The sequence below is a fragment of the Xenopus laevis genome, chromosome 8S (genome assembly GCF_017654675.1).
Source record: "Xenopus laevis strain J_2021 chromosome 8S, Xenopus_laevis_v10.1, whole genome shotgun sequence".
NCBI classification, from domain to species: Eukaryota; Metazoa; Chordata; class Amphibia; order Anura; family Pipidae; genus Xenopus; species Xenopus laevis.
This window is the reverse complement of record NC_054386.1, coordinates 32,728,821-32,746,335: the sequence shown is the minus strand read 5'-3', so window position 1 is coordinate 32,746,335 and position 17,515 is coordinate 32,728,821.

Here is a 17,515-nt window from a genome sequence, read left to right as displayed (position 1 = left end):
TAGGGCCGTGTTATAAACCTTGAGTAGTAGGGGAGCTAGTAATTTGGAGTGGAGTTTATAGAGCTCAATGGGTAGCCTGTCTGCACCAACAGCTTTCCCATTCGGGAAGAAGTCTATAGCCTCTTGTACTTCACTTAGGGATATACTGGACTCTAGTTATTATTGGTATTCTGGGGCTAGTTGGGGAAGCCTTACAGCATTAAGAAATGAATCTACCTCTGCCATATCAGCTGGGGTTAGGGTGGACGAGTACAGTTTGGAGTAAAAACCCTTTAGTATATTTTGTATTTCCAAGGGGTCTGATGTTGGGTTCCCATTGGCATCTTTTAGAAGTGTTATGGCCGGGGGGATTGAGTGTTGTCTAGACAAGTGGGCTAGCGTTTTCCCTGCCCTTTCTCCATGCTCAAGAATGTTGATTTTGGAAAAAAGGTACTGTTGTTTTGCTTTTTCTGATAAATAGTCAGCCAAGACCTCTTGCACAAATTTCAAATCCAATAACCCTTGATCAGATTGAGCCAGGGCTACCTGGGTTTCCATTTTAAATACATCATGTTCTAGCAGCTGCTGTCGGTGTGCATAATGGGCCTTGAATTTATTTCTAAATGGAAACATTTACGGAGATGTTCTTTCAATGCCTCCCATACATTAAGGTGGTCATTCGGGTCTACCATGAGTGCTTTTTGGTTCAGAAAGGCATGATCAATACGTGACAGAACCATATGAGAGGTGGAGAAGCATGAATATAACTCCTGGGTGAAAGTGTCTCCATGGCTCCTCTAGGCCTGCAGCTTTCGTAATAGCTAGTATGTTGTGTGTGGGGTTTGCGCTTTCTATACCTTTTCTCCGCAGCCTATCCAAGGTAGAGTCTATAAGGGCGTTGTAGTCCCCCATAGCTACAACGGCGGCATGAGGGAACTGTACTATGAATTGTATTAACTGTACCAGACATTCATCATTGTAGAGGGGAGGGATGTAGATAGAGGCAAGTACAACTTACTGTGCTTGTAGGAAACCATGTATAAAGAGGAATCTGCCCTTTCTGTCTGTTTTTACAGACTCCAATCTAAATGGTACACTTTTGTGGATTAGAATTGCCACCCCTGAGGAATGCGTGGAAAAATGGGCTTGGTACATCCACCCCACCCAGGGGCGCTTCAGAGCCAGTGCCCTTGTCCCCTGGCGTCCCCCTCCCCTTCTGCACAAGCCCCCAACTTTTGGCAGAATTTCACCCAAACGTGCATAACTGAAGTGAGACGTGTACTTATGCTGGGCCAATGATGGCCGTGAACTGCTGATCTCCTTTAATCACGAGATTCAGCTGAGAATAAAAAGAGAAAAACTGTAAAGTTAGTGCGGCTCCTAATCGAAACTTAAGGTTGACAGCCCACATGGGAACAAACTTTGGGGGGGCACCTGCTGGATCAAATAAATCTTACCGTCCCCTTCAGTGTCCAATCCTGTTCATGTGGGCAATCAGTGTAAGCATTGCGCAATATGGTGTATTGTGCGCCTTTAAAAGCTTGTGGCAGTTGGCCCTTCAGACTTCGCCACATGGAACTTTAGATGGGCATTGTATTCAGCCAAGAAGAAAAAAGAAGAAAAGGTATACTCAAAACAACTTTACTCCCAGCCAGTCGGTACTCACATTGTGACTCTTGCGTGCGGGTTGAGGTAGGTGATGTATCCGTTAGGCCCCACCAGAAGGCTGCTTCTACGGCCTAGCCATAAAGTGTCAAGCTCGGTTCTGCTGGGTATCCAGCCTGGCGCTGAGCTCGGTCGGCGCGGTGAAAAAGCGCATCTGACCCTCCGCGACTACTCGCAGTCTGGCAGGGTATAGCATCGCGTACGGCAGGTTGAGGTCTCGGAGGCGCCGCTTCCCATCCAGGAACTTTGCTCTTTGGCGCTGGACCTCCGCCGAGAAAAGCCAAACACCGATATCTTTGCGGCCTGGTAAGTGAGGGTGCCCTTTTTCCACGCCATCGACAGGACCGCATCCCGATCTCTGGCATTTAGGAGGCATGCAATTAGTGGGCGCGGTGGTGCCCCTGGAATTGGCGCTCTTATAGGGATCCTGGGGGCTCTTTCTATGGTTAAGACGGAGGAGAAGCTATTCCTGCTAAATTGCTTAATCAGCCAGGCTTCTACAAAGTTTTCGGGAGAGCTTCCCTCTACTCTTTCTGGGAACCCAATGAATCTCAGATTTGGAGGTGCATGCGTCTACCACTTGTAGGAGGTGCTGGACTTTCTCCGGCAGGGGATGGCAAAGGTCTTCAATGGAGCTCACCCTTTGTTCCAGGGCAGCCGCCCTTTCCCACACCTTCTGCAGATCTTGCTTTATAATGGACAGCTCGACTTTTATTTCCTCAGTCTTTGAGCAAAGCAGACTGTTGCTGGATTCTTTTGTGGCTCTGATTTCTGTTAATAGGTCGACCAGAGTCGGTTCCTGCTCTTTTAATCCCTCGTGGCTTTGGCCTTCCCTCAGGTCGGGCCCAGGCGAATGGTCCCTGGTGCCATTTTGTTCAGGCTGAGTTCCTGTGCATTTCTTTTTAGTCTTGAGGCAACCTCAGAGGCTCTCTTAACCGCTCTATTTTGCCCCATTAGAGATCTTAGGGGTATTAAGTCGCTAGATGTTGCCTCCAAAGACGTATTAGAGCTGTATTACAGAATAAAATCAGGGGATTTTGAGATTGAGAGATGGAGCTGCACTTCTCAACGTCCGTTCACATTGCGCTCCAAGCCACGCCCCCAAACATACCCAGAGTCGACACTCTTATCTGACAAATGGTGGGCCATCCTGACTCAGCTCAACTTCTCTGTGCAGCCAAAGGATCCGCCATCACCTCTCTGTGTCTAGCTGGAATATCACTTCTCTGCCTGGGAGGGGCCGAGGAGAATCCTCTGACTTTTAAGACAATGTAAAAGAACAATGTGACAGAATATGCTGCTGAAAACTGGGCTTTCCTGTGAGCACCATTAACCTTAAGCATTACTTTATTTTTATCATTGCAAGGGTTTCTACCTTTGCAATAACAACACTCTATAACAATGTAGCATTTATCTGAGATGTATGCTGCAGGCCCCTTTGGTTTCTGTGCAGCCTTGTACAGAAGGCATTTTGACAAGTGTATAACATGCAGGAAACGGGAACCTAAAGGCAATCCCAGTGGCTTAACTATAGAGGTAGGTGTGAACTGTTGTGCCTAGTAGTGATGGCGGCACGTTGTATTTTCTGCAATATTTTTTGTCTATGACATGTAACTTGTGATACATTGTTCTTCCTCGTTTTGACTTTATTTTGTAAACTGCTACTTTTATACACTCAATAAACTACCCGAATTTAAAAAAAAAAAAAAAAACTATAGAGGTAGGTGAGTGCCAGGCAGCTTTCCCTATAGTCACTTTAATCCCGTGCATGCGAGTGAGCCATCAAGCTGGCGGGGGAGAGGGGTTTATTGGGGGATTTCGCCAGGCCCCTCCAAAGTTTTTTTTTTGTGTGTGGGTCTTGGTGGTGCATTGTTACACCTCTGAGGATTCCCATGCCCTACCCACTTGCCACACCTTACATAGCTAGGGTTCCCATCTGGCATAATATTAAAAATTATGGTTGATCCCAATGTTATTAGTAGGGAAAAAAGATAAATATAAAGGAAGGCTGGTATTTTTTCCAGAAAAGTTTGCAACCCTATACATAGCCAATGCAATGCAAATGTCTGCAGTGAACCAAAGAAACATCCCATGTCTTGTCCACTTGTCACTCCTCACATGACTGGCACCGGCTGTGCCTGGCAATGCACCAAAGAGCTCCCATTGGGTGTCCAAGGGGAGTGTTGTATTGGGCCTGTTGTACACCACAAAAAAAACCTGGTGGGCCCCAGCCTTCATGGGCCCCTGTAACCCAGGCTGCTCCCCTGCCCAGAACACAGCCTCTCCCCCCCTGAACCCAGTAGGAGCAAATTATGGGTTGGGGGCTAGGTTGGATGCTGGGAGCCAGGAAAGGCCTTACAAGTTGTGCCTGTCACTGCACCAAATAAATGCACTTGGGTGTCCATTCGGAGATGCTTGTGTCATCCTTACCTGCCACACCTTACTGGAGGGCACATGTTGTGCCTGGCAGTGCACCAAAGAGGTGCCTTGTGAATGAAATGCAGCTGAGTCCAAACATTTGGACCCCTAGGCCACATGGTCATCTCACACTGACTGTCTCCTTGCACATCATCTTCATCCCACTTTTACATTTGACACCCTTGCTATTCTTTTCCTTCTACTCAATCACCTCCACTTGGGGAGGAGATTCAAATGACTGTCAATCTCCCAACCAGTACCCATTTGTTTTTGCTGCCCTAGGCAAGGGTCTAGTGGCCTACTCACAAATCCAGGTTTGGGTCCAAGAGGATGTCTACTGTATGTCCTCCCCTTGCCTTACATGGTGGGCACATTTAATCCTGCCATGCTCCATTTAAAGTCAAGTACCAATCTTCACACACCAAATAAAAGGCACCTGACCAAGAAAAAGGGGCTAGGTGCAAAATAATTGGTCACTTTGCACTTTGCAAATGAGCTCTTTAGTGTGGATGTATTAAGTAACTCAAGCAGTTCAGTGCCCAGCTCAGCACTTTATTACTGTGTCCAGTTTTTGTGCGGGAAGACAATACACATGGCATCTCCTATGAATTGTCTGGGAACTCGTCACCTCCAGTATGTGACACACATTGCTTTGCTTCAGCAGTTTTGGGAACAGATGGCATCCTCCAATAGTTTCACAGTTTCCTTCTCTACTGTGTAAAAAGGCCTTTAACCTTCACCTCCCTCCCACATGTGGGGGTCAGCAAATGTTGGCGAGTGAAGGGCCATTTTTGTGGCAATCCTTTTCAACCCAAGAGGTCACATGTCAGCAAAATGTGTGCTTTTGTCATGGGATTGGTCGCATTTTGCTCCAACTTTGGGGGGGGTTTGTTTCTCTCCCTGGACCAGTGTTGCTATGAGACTGGGTGCAGTGGGTCACGTATGCCCAGCTTTAAGGGAATTAGAGGGCAAAAAAATCTGAGCTAGCAAGCACAATTTATAGGAGCATGTTACTTCATTATCACTGATGAGGAGGACAGCATAAATGATCTGCTGAGATGGGCAGCGGCAGAATCTCATGCCACTCTAGGTTTGGGCCTAGTTCATTACTAGAGAATAATCTAATAAAAGTTCTAGTTAGCCATGTTGGCCAATCAGCAGGCAGCATTTACCTTAGGTTTTATTAAGAATAGATAACTATCACCCCTTTATTGAGGAGAACTCTACATAGATTAGGCAGGGAAGGGCTCAGAGTCAATAAAAGGAGATGCACTACCAAGCCCTACAGGCTGCGGGCACTGTTACCCTCAGGGGGGCAAACAAGGCACTTCTTAGTTTGGAGCCCAGTAGAAGAGTTTATGCAGTTCCATTCCCTCTCTTCTCTCTTAGAAATGAGGGAATGGCTGTGGTATAGACATACAAGGCAAATAATTGGGTGAGCAGAAGGGCAGACTGATGCCTGGGCCCACTGGGAGTTTTCCTGGTATCCCGGTGGGCCAGTCCGACACTGCTCCCCAGAACTGAGTTTAAATAGGAAATTTCAGTCTCTGTGGAAGTTTTGGCAGTATCAAATATCCCCTGGGTTTATACTCACTCCGTGTTCAGAGAAATCTCCGCAATTCAATGAATACTTTGGCCTTCCTCCCCATTAGGAATGTTAGTTATTTTCAGTTGGGTTCCTAATCAGCCTTTTTTCTATTCATTCAGATAGAAATGATACTGTGATTATTACTGCAATACAATTACATGCAATTTGGTGCAAAGTATAATTATACTTTTCACCAATTATAACGCCAACATATTCTGCAGTGGTTTCGAGAAATAATACATCATTCCTGTCATTCCCTTCCCCGTGGAGCTTACAATCTAAAAGTGGCCATACACTATAAGGGCAAGGTCGCCAAATGAGTGTATCTTTCCTCCCATATGCCTACCAAAGGCAGGGCAATATGGAGCTAATTCGAACGTTCAGCCCTAGGGCAAAACGATTAGATTACTGGAAAGGGCGCCGACAGGTCGAGGACCACATCAACTAGCAGATGCAGTCCTAGATTGTGGGGGAAATCAAACCTGCCTGAACCTACCCTATCGATATATGGCCAATGATCGGGAAGGCCAAATACACGCGTAGGTAAGCTGCCGAATCCGTCTAAAGGACCCTAATTAGTAACTTAAATCTGCCTGTGTATGGCCACCTTAAGGTCCCATACACACACTAGGGGCAGTTTATCAGGAGCAAGTTCACCTACCCTTGTGCTTTTGGATAGTGGGAGGATATTACAGTAAACCAGTGGTGTAACTATAGAGAAAGCAGAACCAGTAGTCGCAGGGTGGCCTGGACTGTGGGGTCTGCTTCCTCTATAGCTAATAAGAAAACCCCCTCTCGCCCCAGCCACTCTCTTACCTGCAGTGAGTAAGGGGAGCTCAAGAATATTTTTGCAGGGGGGCCCGGCGCACTCTAGTTACTCCACTGTAGCAAAGCCTTGCCCTGGACAGTACTGAACCTGGGACCTAATGACTATAAAGCAGCAATGTTTCCCCCTGCAACACTATGCTGGAGTAAAATCAGGCTATACATTAGGTACCAGCTTGGATTCTACACACTGAATCAGCAGTTTACTCACCTGTGCCTGGGCCCAATTGATGACCTGGCTGGGGATCAATCCAATATCTATCTTTACACCATTGACTTTGTATATAGGTACCCAAGGGTCGCACCTTCTAAAGCTGACACCCCAGACACAGAACCTCTGTTGCCTTTATAAACTCCTAACAGGTATCAGTTATGATCGGATATTTACCCCAGAGTGTGAAAAGAAGTGGATCAGCCTAACATACAGGACATAGGACTAACATACAGTGGGCCCCAGTGGTGTAACTACAGAAGAAGCAAATCCAGCGGGTGCGGGGACGTGACTTGGATCTGCATCCTCTACAGAGGGGACTGCGAGTGACCAGCATCAAGGATAACCCTGGATTTTGCCTAAGGAGGGTTAGGGGCCAGAAAAAGTTACTCCCCTGTGGCCACGAAGTCTGTTTTGCAGTAGTCATGGCACTGTATGAAACCCCAACAGGACTCTGCCCTGAGTGAGCACATTCTGGCTAATTATGGGTCACGGCATCATAGCCATGCACCTGAATGTCACCAATCTGCCTTGGATGACATCAGATTTGGCCCCCTGTCAAGGTCAGAAACCCCTACAAAGGGAAAGTAAAGCCAAGTTATAAGAGGATTTTAATTCAGGGTATTTTTAGACAGTCTATCTTATTTATCCTTCTACATCAACCTCCGTTCTCAGGTATTGTCACACTCTGTACCCATAAGAACCTTTTCCACGCCATGGTTCCTCTTCTGTTCCCCTCTTCCTTGTCTTGTCCCATTAGAAGGAACCAAACAGGAGCCTTTGCAGCTGTCATGCATACAAAGTCAGCAATATTCATTGGCAGAAGACAATGAACATTATTTATCTGAATTGGCAGCAGTGTGTGTGGAAGTTCAGTGTGAGTACCACGCGTCAATCTATGAGTCAGTGCATTGCGGCTCTGTCAGCAGGCAGCTGTGCATGGATACACAGAGCTAACTGGTGTCCATACTGCTGTACCACCCTGTACATGCAACTGTCAGCTGATAAGATATAAGAGACAATCCCATTATTCTGGGGAAATGTTTATAGCCCACATCAAACTGCTTGACCATCTTATTGTTATTTTTATTTGTATTATTATTATTATTAACACATACCTAACAGCACTGTACAATAAATGCACTGAACATACATACAAAAATACAGGCAATAACTGATAAAAAAGGAAATATGGGCCCTGCTGTCCAACAGCCACAATCCCACTGTTACTATAGGCACCATCTCTCCCTACTATATCTGCTATCCCACAGTCACACTCCCTTCCCAGAGGCTATTATCCCACTGTTACTATAGGCACCATCTCTCCCTACTATACCTGCTATCCCACAGTCACACTCCCTTCCCAGAAACTATTATCCCACTTTTACTATAGGCACCATCTCTCCCTACTATATCTGCTATCCCACAGTCACACTCCCTTCCCAGAGACTATTATCCTACTGTTACTATTGGCACCATCTCTCCCTACTATACCTGCTATCCCACAGCCACACTCCCTTCCCAGATACAATCATCCCAGTGTTACTATAGGCACCATATCTCCTTACTATACCTGCTATACCACAGTCACAGTCCTTCTCAGATACTATTATCTCACTGTTATAATAGGCACCACCTCTCTCTACTATACCTGCTATACCACAGTCACAGTCCCTTTCCAGAGGCATTATTTTACCTTACCATCAGGCCCGGACTGGCAATCTGTGGGTTCTGGCAAATGCCAGAGGGGCTGCTATAAGGTCCCATAGAAAGTCAGTATTTAGTGGGCTGGTGGGGGCTGTTTGGGCCTCTGTGTGGGCTGAGTGGGCCTTTGTGTACCTGAAATGTCAGGGCCTATTTTAATTCTCAGTCCGGACCTGCTTACCATGTCTGCTTTTCCACAACAGTCCCTAGCCAGAGTATATTATCTCTACTCCTGCCAAGTTAAGCGGTGAACCTGTGGTGTGATTTTAAAACTCTTCCTACTTAGAGCAGTTGTTTAGTGTGGCACTCATATGCATGCACAAAGCAGGTGTATTTGCTCAGATCCCCTAATCACAGTTCTGCTGGCAGTGAACATAGAAGTGAAACTAAAAGTCAACCTATACATCACTGTACTACTGAAGGAAAGATCACTTGTACTTACCCCTATATATTAACTACATAGCTCACTTCAACAAATATGCACATATAGGAGCCAGTGTAGAAGACCATTGAAATAAAAACTATTATATGTACATAGATTTCCAATTAGAGTACATTCTTATGGGAAATCCTTGAGATAATTTTTTAAGGTGGGGAAAAAACTAATTGTCCAATAATTTGAAGTTGCGAAAAAAGGAATAAGAATGCAGAGCTGTGAAGAAGAACATTCCATTGTTACACTCACTAGTGTTACCCTTCATTATGATGGATTTTTTTATTAACCATAAACAGCAAATCCATTCCAAGTTAAAACACAAAGATCTGAAAAATACAGATTCTTGGACATCAAACTTGAACTATTCTTGAGTGATAACTCCCATCATCCCCTGAAAGCCATTGGTTCAAGCTGGGCAACCCTGATCTAAATACTCAGTATCTCCCTCCCAAAGGGTTAAGGATTTAAATTATTCATCATGTGCCATACAAAGAAAATCAATATGGAAGGCTCCTAAGGAACCATCAAGTTAACTGCATCCTCTAAGCAATTTATTCTCACGCTCTTTCTCTCCCCCCTTCTCTCTCTCTCTCTCTCTCTCTCTACAGTATATACTATTATATAAGATGTTAAGGACCCCCAGCTGTAAATGCTAAGGAGTTTCTATGGCATTGTGATGTTATGGAAACATATAATGGCACAAAGACCAACACGCATTGAAACTCAGACCTAGAAGTCGAGTGTGTTTGACCTAAAATATAAAATTACACTAGGCATTTGGGTTTGATACTGACCAGAGCATAATCTGCATTGTGTTAGTAAGTACCTATGTTAGTGGGTTAATTAGCCCCTGATTGAGTGTGTGAATGTTCTGGCGATGTTATATTAGGGCCTGTTTGTACAGTGCTGTGGAACATGGTGGTGCTCAATAATTAATGAATAATAATCATTATTGATGTATCAGTTTCTGAATGGAAAAAGCCTTTGTTCTTTGTGGTTCTCTATGCAGGTTTGGATCTGTTTGTTTTGTCCTAAGGAAGGGGATACATCCAAATATTACCTGCCTACCTCCCCCACAGTCTTAGTCCTCTCGTCTAACCATGAGTCTCGTAGATGTCAAGCACATTTAAATGTAAAAAGAGTTGGGGAGCAACACAAGCGTGAAAATAGTTCTGGGGCGGGCAAATAAGGGCTGTAATTGGCTATTGGCATCTCATGTGTTGAATGGAAGCCTACAATAGACTCCGTTTAACAGCACATCTGGTTATTATGCAAACGCAACTTGCCTCCAAGCCTGGAATTTAAAAATAAGCAAAAAATAAGCACCTGCTTTGAGGCCACCGGTAGCAACATCCAAGGGGTTGGTGAGCACCATGTTACTCAAGAGCCACTGGTTGGGGATCACTGGGCTAGGGGGACTTCCAGATGTTTCAAATAACTTTGGAGTATATGCTGAGATGTGTATTGTAGCTTTTGACTCTTATACCAACATTTTATGTGTTGTATTTTTCCCTCCCCCTATCATGTGTCATTGTGTCATTCTATTGTAAAATGTTTTTTACCGTTACAAATAAAATATTAATCCTGGAGAATAGGGCAAAATTGGATAACCAATTCTGTTGAGTTAACTTGGGTCCCTACTATAGAAATATTGACCAAGATGAGGAGAAATGGAATTGTAAAAGGCATTAGTTGACCTTGCCTTTATGAAGCTCAGAGTAGCCTTTTTGATGCCACAACCACCCACCAGCGTTTTTTGATTTGTTTCCCCCCTGGCTGTGAAGGGGTTAGTCTTTAGTGACAGAGGGACAGCAGAGCCTGAAAGGGAACTGAAAGGGAAATTTGCAACACAAGGAAGACAATCCATCAATTTTCCAAATAATGGGAGAAGAGAGAAGTGAGAGAGACTGTCTCCTCCTCTCAGCAACCTTTAATTCTAGGCTAGGGGGAAAGAGAGCAGAAAGCAGAAATAATTCCAGAAGGGGGAATTTTTTTTTTCTTTTTGTTAAAGTTAGTTAGGGTCATGTAAAGATCACAGTGGGACAGTGGCTTCAAAGTGCATTGAACGAAACAGTATTTTTCTTTCGTAGAATTTGCTTTGGATAATGAATCGGCCATTATATCCTAAAAGTCCCAGCACCATAGAATCATCTCCATGTTTTTTTTTTTATTTTGTTAACCATCAGTGAAACAACTGATATATATAATATTAATATATACTGTAACAAGGAGGCAAAAAGCATCTTATATTGAATATTATACCAGGGCCCAGCACCACAAGGGTGTAGAATTCAGAAAGATGGGAATTCTGGGAAAAAACAGAGATCTGACAGGGGAGGATGTGTTATGTATGCAGAAGAGACGGGGATGCATTGAGCACAGGAGTAGAACACTGGCAGCCTTAACTGATGTTGCCCAGCATGGTCCTAAAGAGGCCTAAAGCATGTTAACTGTCACGCCGCAGATCGGGCGCTATGGAAAAACCAGGTGGAAGCTCTGGTTTTATTAAAAAAAAAACAGCAAAACAAGTCAACCTTTCATTCGCCAAGGAGCACCCTGATTTCAGATGCTGGGCCTGCAGGCCTGGTGTGGTGGTGTCCTTTATTCTCCTGTAATGACTAAAGTATTAACAACTAACAGTTCCTGCATCAATATGGACCCTGTGGAAAATATACCTGAAACGGGCTGGGCTTATCTATAGCAAAAAGCATCAACATCAGTCTAATTATATTAGACCCTGGGAACTGAACCACTTGCTCCCTTATCTGCCTCCCTCTGACTGCAAGGGACTCCTCTGCATGGTTTAAAGGTCTTTCTGTCCTGCTAAGGGGTTAAGGATCCTGCTGCTTCACCCACTTTTCCTCTTTGCTGCCACTCCATAGTAAATTCCTTTACAGATCCCCCACATCTCAGTTCCATCAGAGAGAAATATCCTGCTTAAGACCAGAGGCTTATATTGGAAGAGAATGGGAGGGTTGAAGGAGGTGATGGGGAGGGGAATTTGTTGCAGGTTCCTGGGTTAAGACTCTTATTCTTTTTTTTCTCTTTTTTTTTTGGGGTGGGGGGCTTTGTCTTTAAGAGGTGGCAGGCTCCAGATTGCAGCTGCCGCCTCTGTGCTATGGAGACAGTGGAGATTCATTACTCCAAAAACACAATGCCCATTTATCATCCTGTGGTGTTATTCAAATTCAGTACCAAGTAAAGGCCTGCCCCATTCTTTACTCTCCCTCCTCTGCAACACACTCATTGTTGTGTGACTCAAGTAAAAAAGCCTTGAAGGACCCAACCAAGCATCAGAGACATCCAGCAAAGCCTAGGATGAGGTCTGCAGAGCTGAGCGATGGGAAGAGATAACCTATACCGTACTTGGGTATTTTTTTTTTGCCTTCCCGCATGGGGTGGTCAGATGCAATATGGAGATTGTGGATGTGAAATCCATCACCGAATGGATGCTCTAAGGTGGACTCGTCTCCTCACAAACTGTGGATCTTCAACCTTTGGAAAATTCAGCTCTCCTATAAAAAAAAAAAAAAAAAAAGATACCCGGAGAAAAGAAATAGAAATATCTCCATCCATCTGAGTGTTTTCCTTCCCGGAACATCTACGTAATTGATGGCTTTTTATTCTATTCACTTATTTCATTGGAATTTGATACTGTTTGCTTTTTCGGGGGGCTTTATTTTGTAGAAAGGCAGTTTATGTAATATATTCAAATAGGGGATTTGGTAGAGTAGAATAATAGGTTTTGTTGCAGTAGTTGTATCCTTACCCTACCTACAATGACTTTAATTTGCATGCGGAAATGTAGCTATTGTGCCGTGTCTGCACATCAGTGGGATGAAGATATTGGCATATAGTCTTGCTTTCTGGCTAAATAAAAACTCCCTTATGTTTCTATTAAGCACAGCAAGGAAGTCAGCGTTATTTTGGAAAAGGGTAGGGGGTCCCAGGTAGGTTCCCTTGAGTAGAGTATCAGCTGTGCCTTCTGCAGTCGGCAGTGCCTAGTTGGTGCATTCATATTTCATGTTGCAATCAAGAGCTAAGGATCTGGGGGAGGAGATGCAGAGAGGGTGGGGGGGATCTAAAATTCAGGTCCTTATAGCGCACTCTTGAAATGACTAGTCCTTCAGAATGAAGAATTATATGCGATTGTGTTGTGCAACAGTGCAAATAGGGTTGGATTTTGCATAGCAATGGGTTCTCGCCAAAAGCCATATATATATATATATATATATATATATATATATATATATATATATATATATATACACACACACACACACACACACACTTTGTTTGCTTTTAAATACTGTATTTGGTTAATGTGACGGTAGGTTAAGGCACTGAAGAGAACTGATGACAATGACTGCAGACTGCAGGTAGAATTCTCTACATTGGAAAAAAGCCTATTCCTTGCCAAGACATCATTGCAGGAGGAGATGAATACAATGAATACCGGGATAGGATTTAACCCTTTTCACCCTGCTTACACATTTGCCAGCGCCTGTGGCAGGGAGTGGGTTTGCGTTGAAAGACGACGTATAATTCAGTGAGCGAATCCAAACTTGCTGTCGCTGCACAACTGGTTGTGTTATTGTCAGCCCTGGCACAGTGGGGGTAACCATGCTGGGGGGGTGTGCTTGTGGCCTTGGTGGGGGTTCCATCAACCGGTCCTATCTCCAGCTGGACAAAGATCAACAACACGGAGCTCTCGCCCTTGATTGTCCAAACGCAATTCTTGTTCCAATAGAAATTTCAAGCCAAGAATTGTGCCTGGACATCTGTGGCTGGTGATCCCCGGTCTTCAGAATCAGCGACGGGCACAGATTGTAAGTCAAAGAGACAGAGAAGATCTCTTTAAAACTAGCCATGGATAGTAGAGATGACTGGGCAGGTGCAGTATATCTATCTAGTGTCATAATGGAAAGGCAAAGTCTAAGGATAATAACATTTTAGCAAACATAACCTACCTACAAGACTATTAGGACTCTATTTTTTTTGTGCAGACAAACTCTAAATATATCTATTTACAGAAACAGGCACATGTCTGAAATATACTAATGTAATTTCTAAATGGGAAATACTCCTGCGCAATTCCGATTATTGTACTGATAAAATCCATTCATATTTCTACTTTTGTGTACAATGCTGTGCTTCCAACAGAAACCTTAATTTCCAGCTAAAATATTGCCACTCAGGGGAATTCTCTGTCCTCTATAAGTTTATTTTCTAGTGTCCGGTCTGTGCCAGAATCAAAGGATTTCAGAATTTGTTTAAAATGAATAAAAATAAAAGGGGGATAAAAGGAAGGAATTTTTACGAAGGACATAAAGAAAAATAAAATTATTTTGAAAATCTGCAAGTGTTTTCTTTCTTGCATCATCTATAATCCATGTTTAATGTGTAATGTAATCTGCCAATGATTTGTGCCACAGAAATAGGATTTTTTTCTCTTTATCTAGAGAATCCCATACAAAATCAGAGGGAGTGTGGCCAGTCATCTCAGGGGGGATGTCAGACGGGTCCATAGTGGGGGTAAAAGCTGGGTGGGGGTTATTCTTTCTATCACAGCAGTAAATGACTTGTTTTGCTCTCTGTGCCTGATTTCTCAAACTATACAGGTTAAAAGGAAAAAAACAAAAATTGCAACTGGGGGTATTGGTGAGATTAATAGATGCTTTTTTGTTTACATTCCACCTGTATTTTAATTTTGAAAATGAAAGGTCACTACCCCCCCCTGCCCTTTTACATTGTTTCTATTACAAGTGCCACTAATTCTGTTCTAATCCACCGTATTGTGGTCCCTGATGGGAACTTGGAACTTTTTCTTTTTTTTTTCTTTCTTTCTTTCAAAGTTTGTTGATGATGTGTAGGGAGGGATTAGAGGGGTAGTGTAGAGCATGTGTAGATGGGAGGAGTGATTTGGGTAAAAAGTTTTTTTTCACTATAGTTAAATATTTTAAAATCAAGCCAATCACATTATACAATATTATCCTACTTCTTAAATCCAACTTTAAAATTATACATCTATATAGACAGATTATATATTAATTTAAACACGGGATAAAAAAAAATGAAATTATCAGACACAAATAAAGGGGTTTTGTAATAATTGGAAATATCTATGTCCAATCAGGCATACCAGTACTGTACTTTTTAGAACATTATATAATATTATAATATTTTTCATGTTTTAAAAATTTATGTAAAAGGAAAGATAATATGACAATCAATTCAAAATGTTCATGTTTTAAAAATTCCTATGAATGGAAAGGCAACATGGCAATCAATTCCAAATTTTCATGTTTTAAAAATTGCTGCAAAAAGAAAGGTATCATGGCAATCAATTCCAAATTTCACAGTATCATTGAACATAAAAAATAAAATAAACTGGATTAAGAATTGGGATTCTATAAATCATTACTGTACATATCAATACCAAATTTCCCTCACCAGGTGCTAATTTTAGGCAGGGATATATTTAAATAGCCTATTTAATTATCTGAGGGTGTATTTCCAAATGTATGCCAATAGAAGCAAAATATATAGTTATGTGTGATCAGGCAAGACATGATTCAGTTAAACTAAGTATGGCTATAGGAGGGCTTTAAGGACAAACCCTTAATTCTATAAAAATAATCATTGACCATTGTAAGAGTTCAGCCATGTGAAACTATCTTATTCTAGGCATTTGGTTAGTTTTTAATACTTGGAATATTATCAGGTATAACCTTTTCCAATGCTTTAACAAGGAAAAAGAAGGGCTTGATGTTATGGTTATTTGGCTATTTGGCTATTTTCTATAGTTACACATGGATGATTGTGTGTGTGTCCTGCACATCAGCAACATTTCCTGCCATTCTCTTCACGGTGCTCTAATAAGCAGTATTAGATTTCAGTAATTGCAGTGTTTTGACATTTGCTTACAGATTATAGTAAATTAAGTGCATTAGTCTCTTTGTTACACACTACAAGCTCTACCATCCCTACCAAAATTCCCGTCTAGTGGCAGCACTCTTCCACTTACCCGTAGGCATCGTTCTAAACTTTTATTTGGAAAAAAATGTCTTATAACATGGAACAAAGCTTTAATATCTACTTTAAATATGGCAGCCCAGCATTATAAGGATGGATGGATGGATGGATGGATGGATGGATGATAGATAGATAGATAGATAGATAGATAGATAGATAGATAGATAGATAGAGATAGATAGATAGATAGATAGATAGATAGATAGATGTAGATATATAGATAGAAAAATAGATAGATAGATAGATAGATAGATAGATAGATAGATAGATAGGGATGGATAGAGAGAGAAAAATAGGGAGGGATGGATGGAGAGAGAGAGTTGGGGATGGATGGATAGAGATAGATGGATAGAGATAGATGGGGGGGATGGATGGATAGAGAGGGGGCAGATGGAAAGAAAGTGAAAGACAGGGATGGAGAGAGAGAGAAAGAGAGAGATAGTGAGGGATATATATATATAGAGAGAGAGATAGGGAGGGATGGATAGAGATAGATTAATAAATAGATAAAAATATGAAAAGGGAGAGATAAAAGGATAGAGAGAAAGAGGGATGGATGGAGAGAAAGAGAGATAATAAAAGAGAGAGATAGGGAGGGATGGATAGAGAGAGATATGGAGGGATGGATATAAAGAGATATGGAGGGATGGATAGAAAGAGATATGGAGGGATGGATAGAGATAGATAGGGTGGAAGGGAGGGATGGAGGGACTGACTACAAGAAATGAGGCAGGGCTTTATAATAGTTATTACAAAGGCACTTACAACCTACTGACACACAGGGCTAACTGAATGAGCAGTAGATGATCCCCCTTGGACTAAAAATTGCAGCTAAAATTTCTAGTGCCAGAACATAAACATACAAATCACTGGCCATAACTGTAATAGCTTACTACAATAAAAAATGTACCTTCTAGAAAAACCAAGTTGCTCTCCACTCCTTAAAAAGCACTTTAACAATATTTTTATTACTATTTTTCCCTAAATAAAGAATGAAACCTTCAAAAGTATAAGCTGTCTGAATAGATCTCTTCTAAACTAAATGATACATTACTTTAACCGGTTTTATTTAATATTATATGATTTTAAATGCGGATATGGAATCTGTTATCCGAAAAGTTCTGAATTAAGGGAAGGCCTTCTCCCATAGAGTGTATTTTAAGTAAATAATTCACATTTTTAAAAATTATTTCCATTTCTCTATAACCAGCACTTGATCCATGATTCAAGAATCCATATTAGTGGGTTAATTCAATGTTAAGGTATAGTGATCCAAATTACAGAAGGACTCCTTATCTGGAAAACCCCCCATATCCCAATCATTCATGGATAACATATCCAGTCTCTATCCTAAGGGCAAAATTCATGTAAAGAGCTTTGACAGTGTACCTTGCGTATATTCTTTTTTAGCTTCTTCCTCCAAGAACTGGCTCATTTTAAAAAGATTACTTAAAACGTACAGAATGAATTAAAATGTGTACAGGGCAAATGCACTAATACTGCACCAATGTCTGCATAAAAAGCTCTTCAGATTCCAGAAATGAGAAATTGTAAATAATATTTATAAGAATATAAAATTCTTGTAATGCTCATCATGAGTAAATTAAATATATAGATGAGATAGTGTCCCCTCCCCCAAAAAATAAATACATAA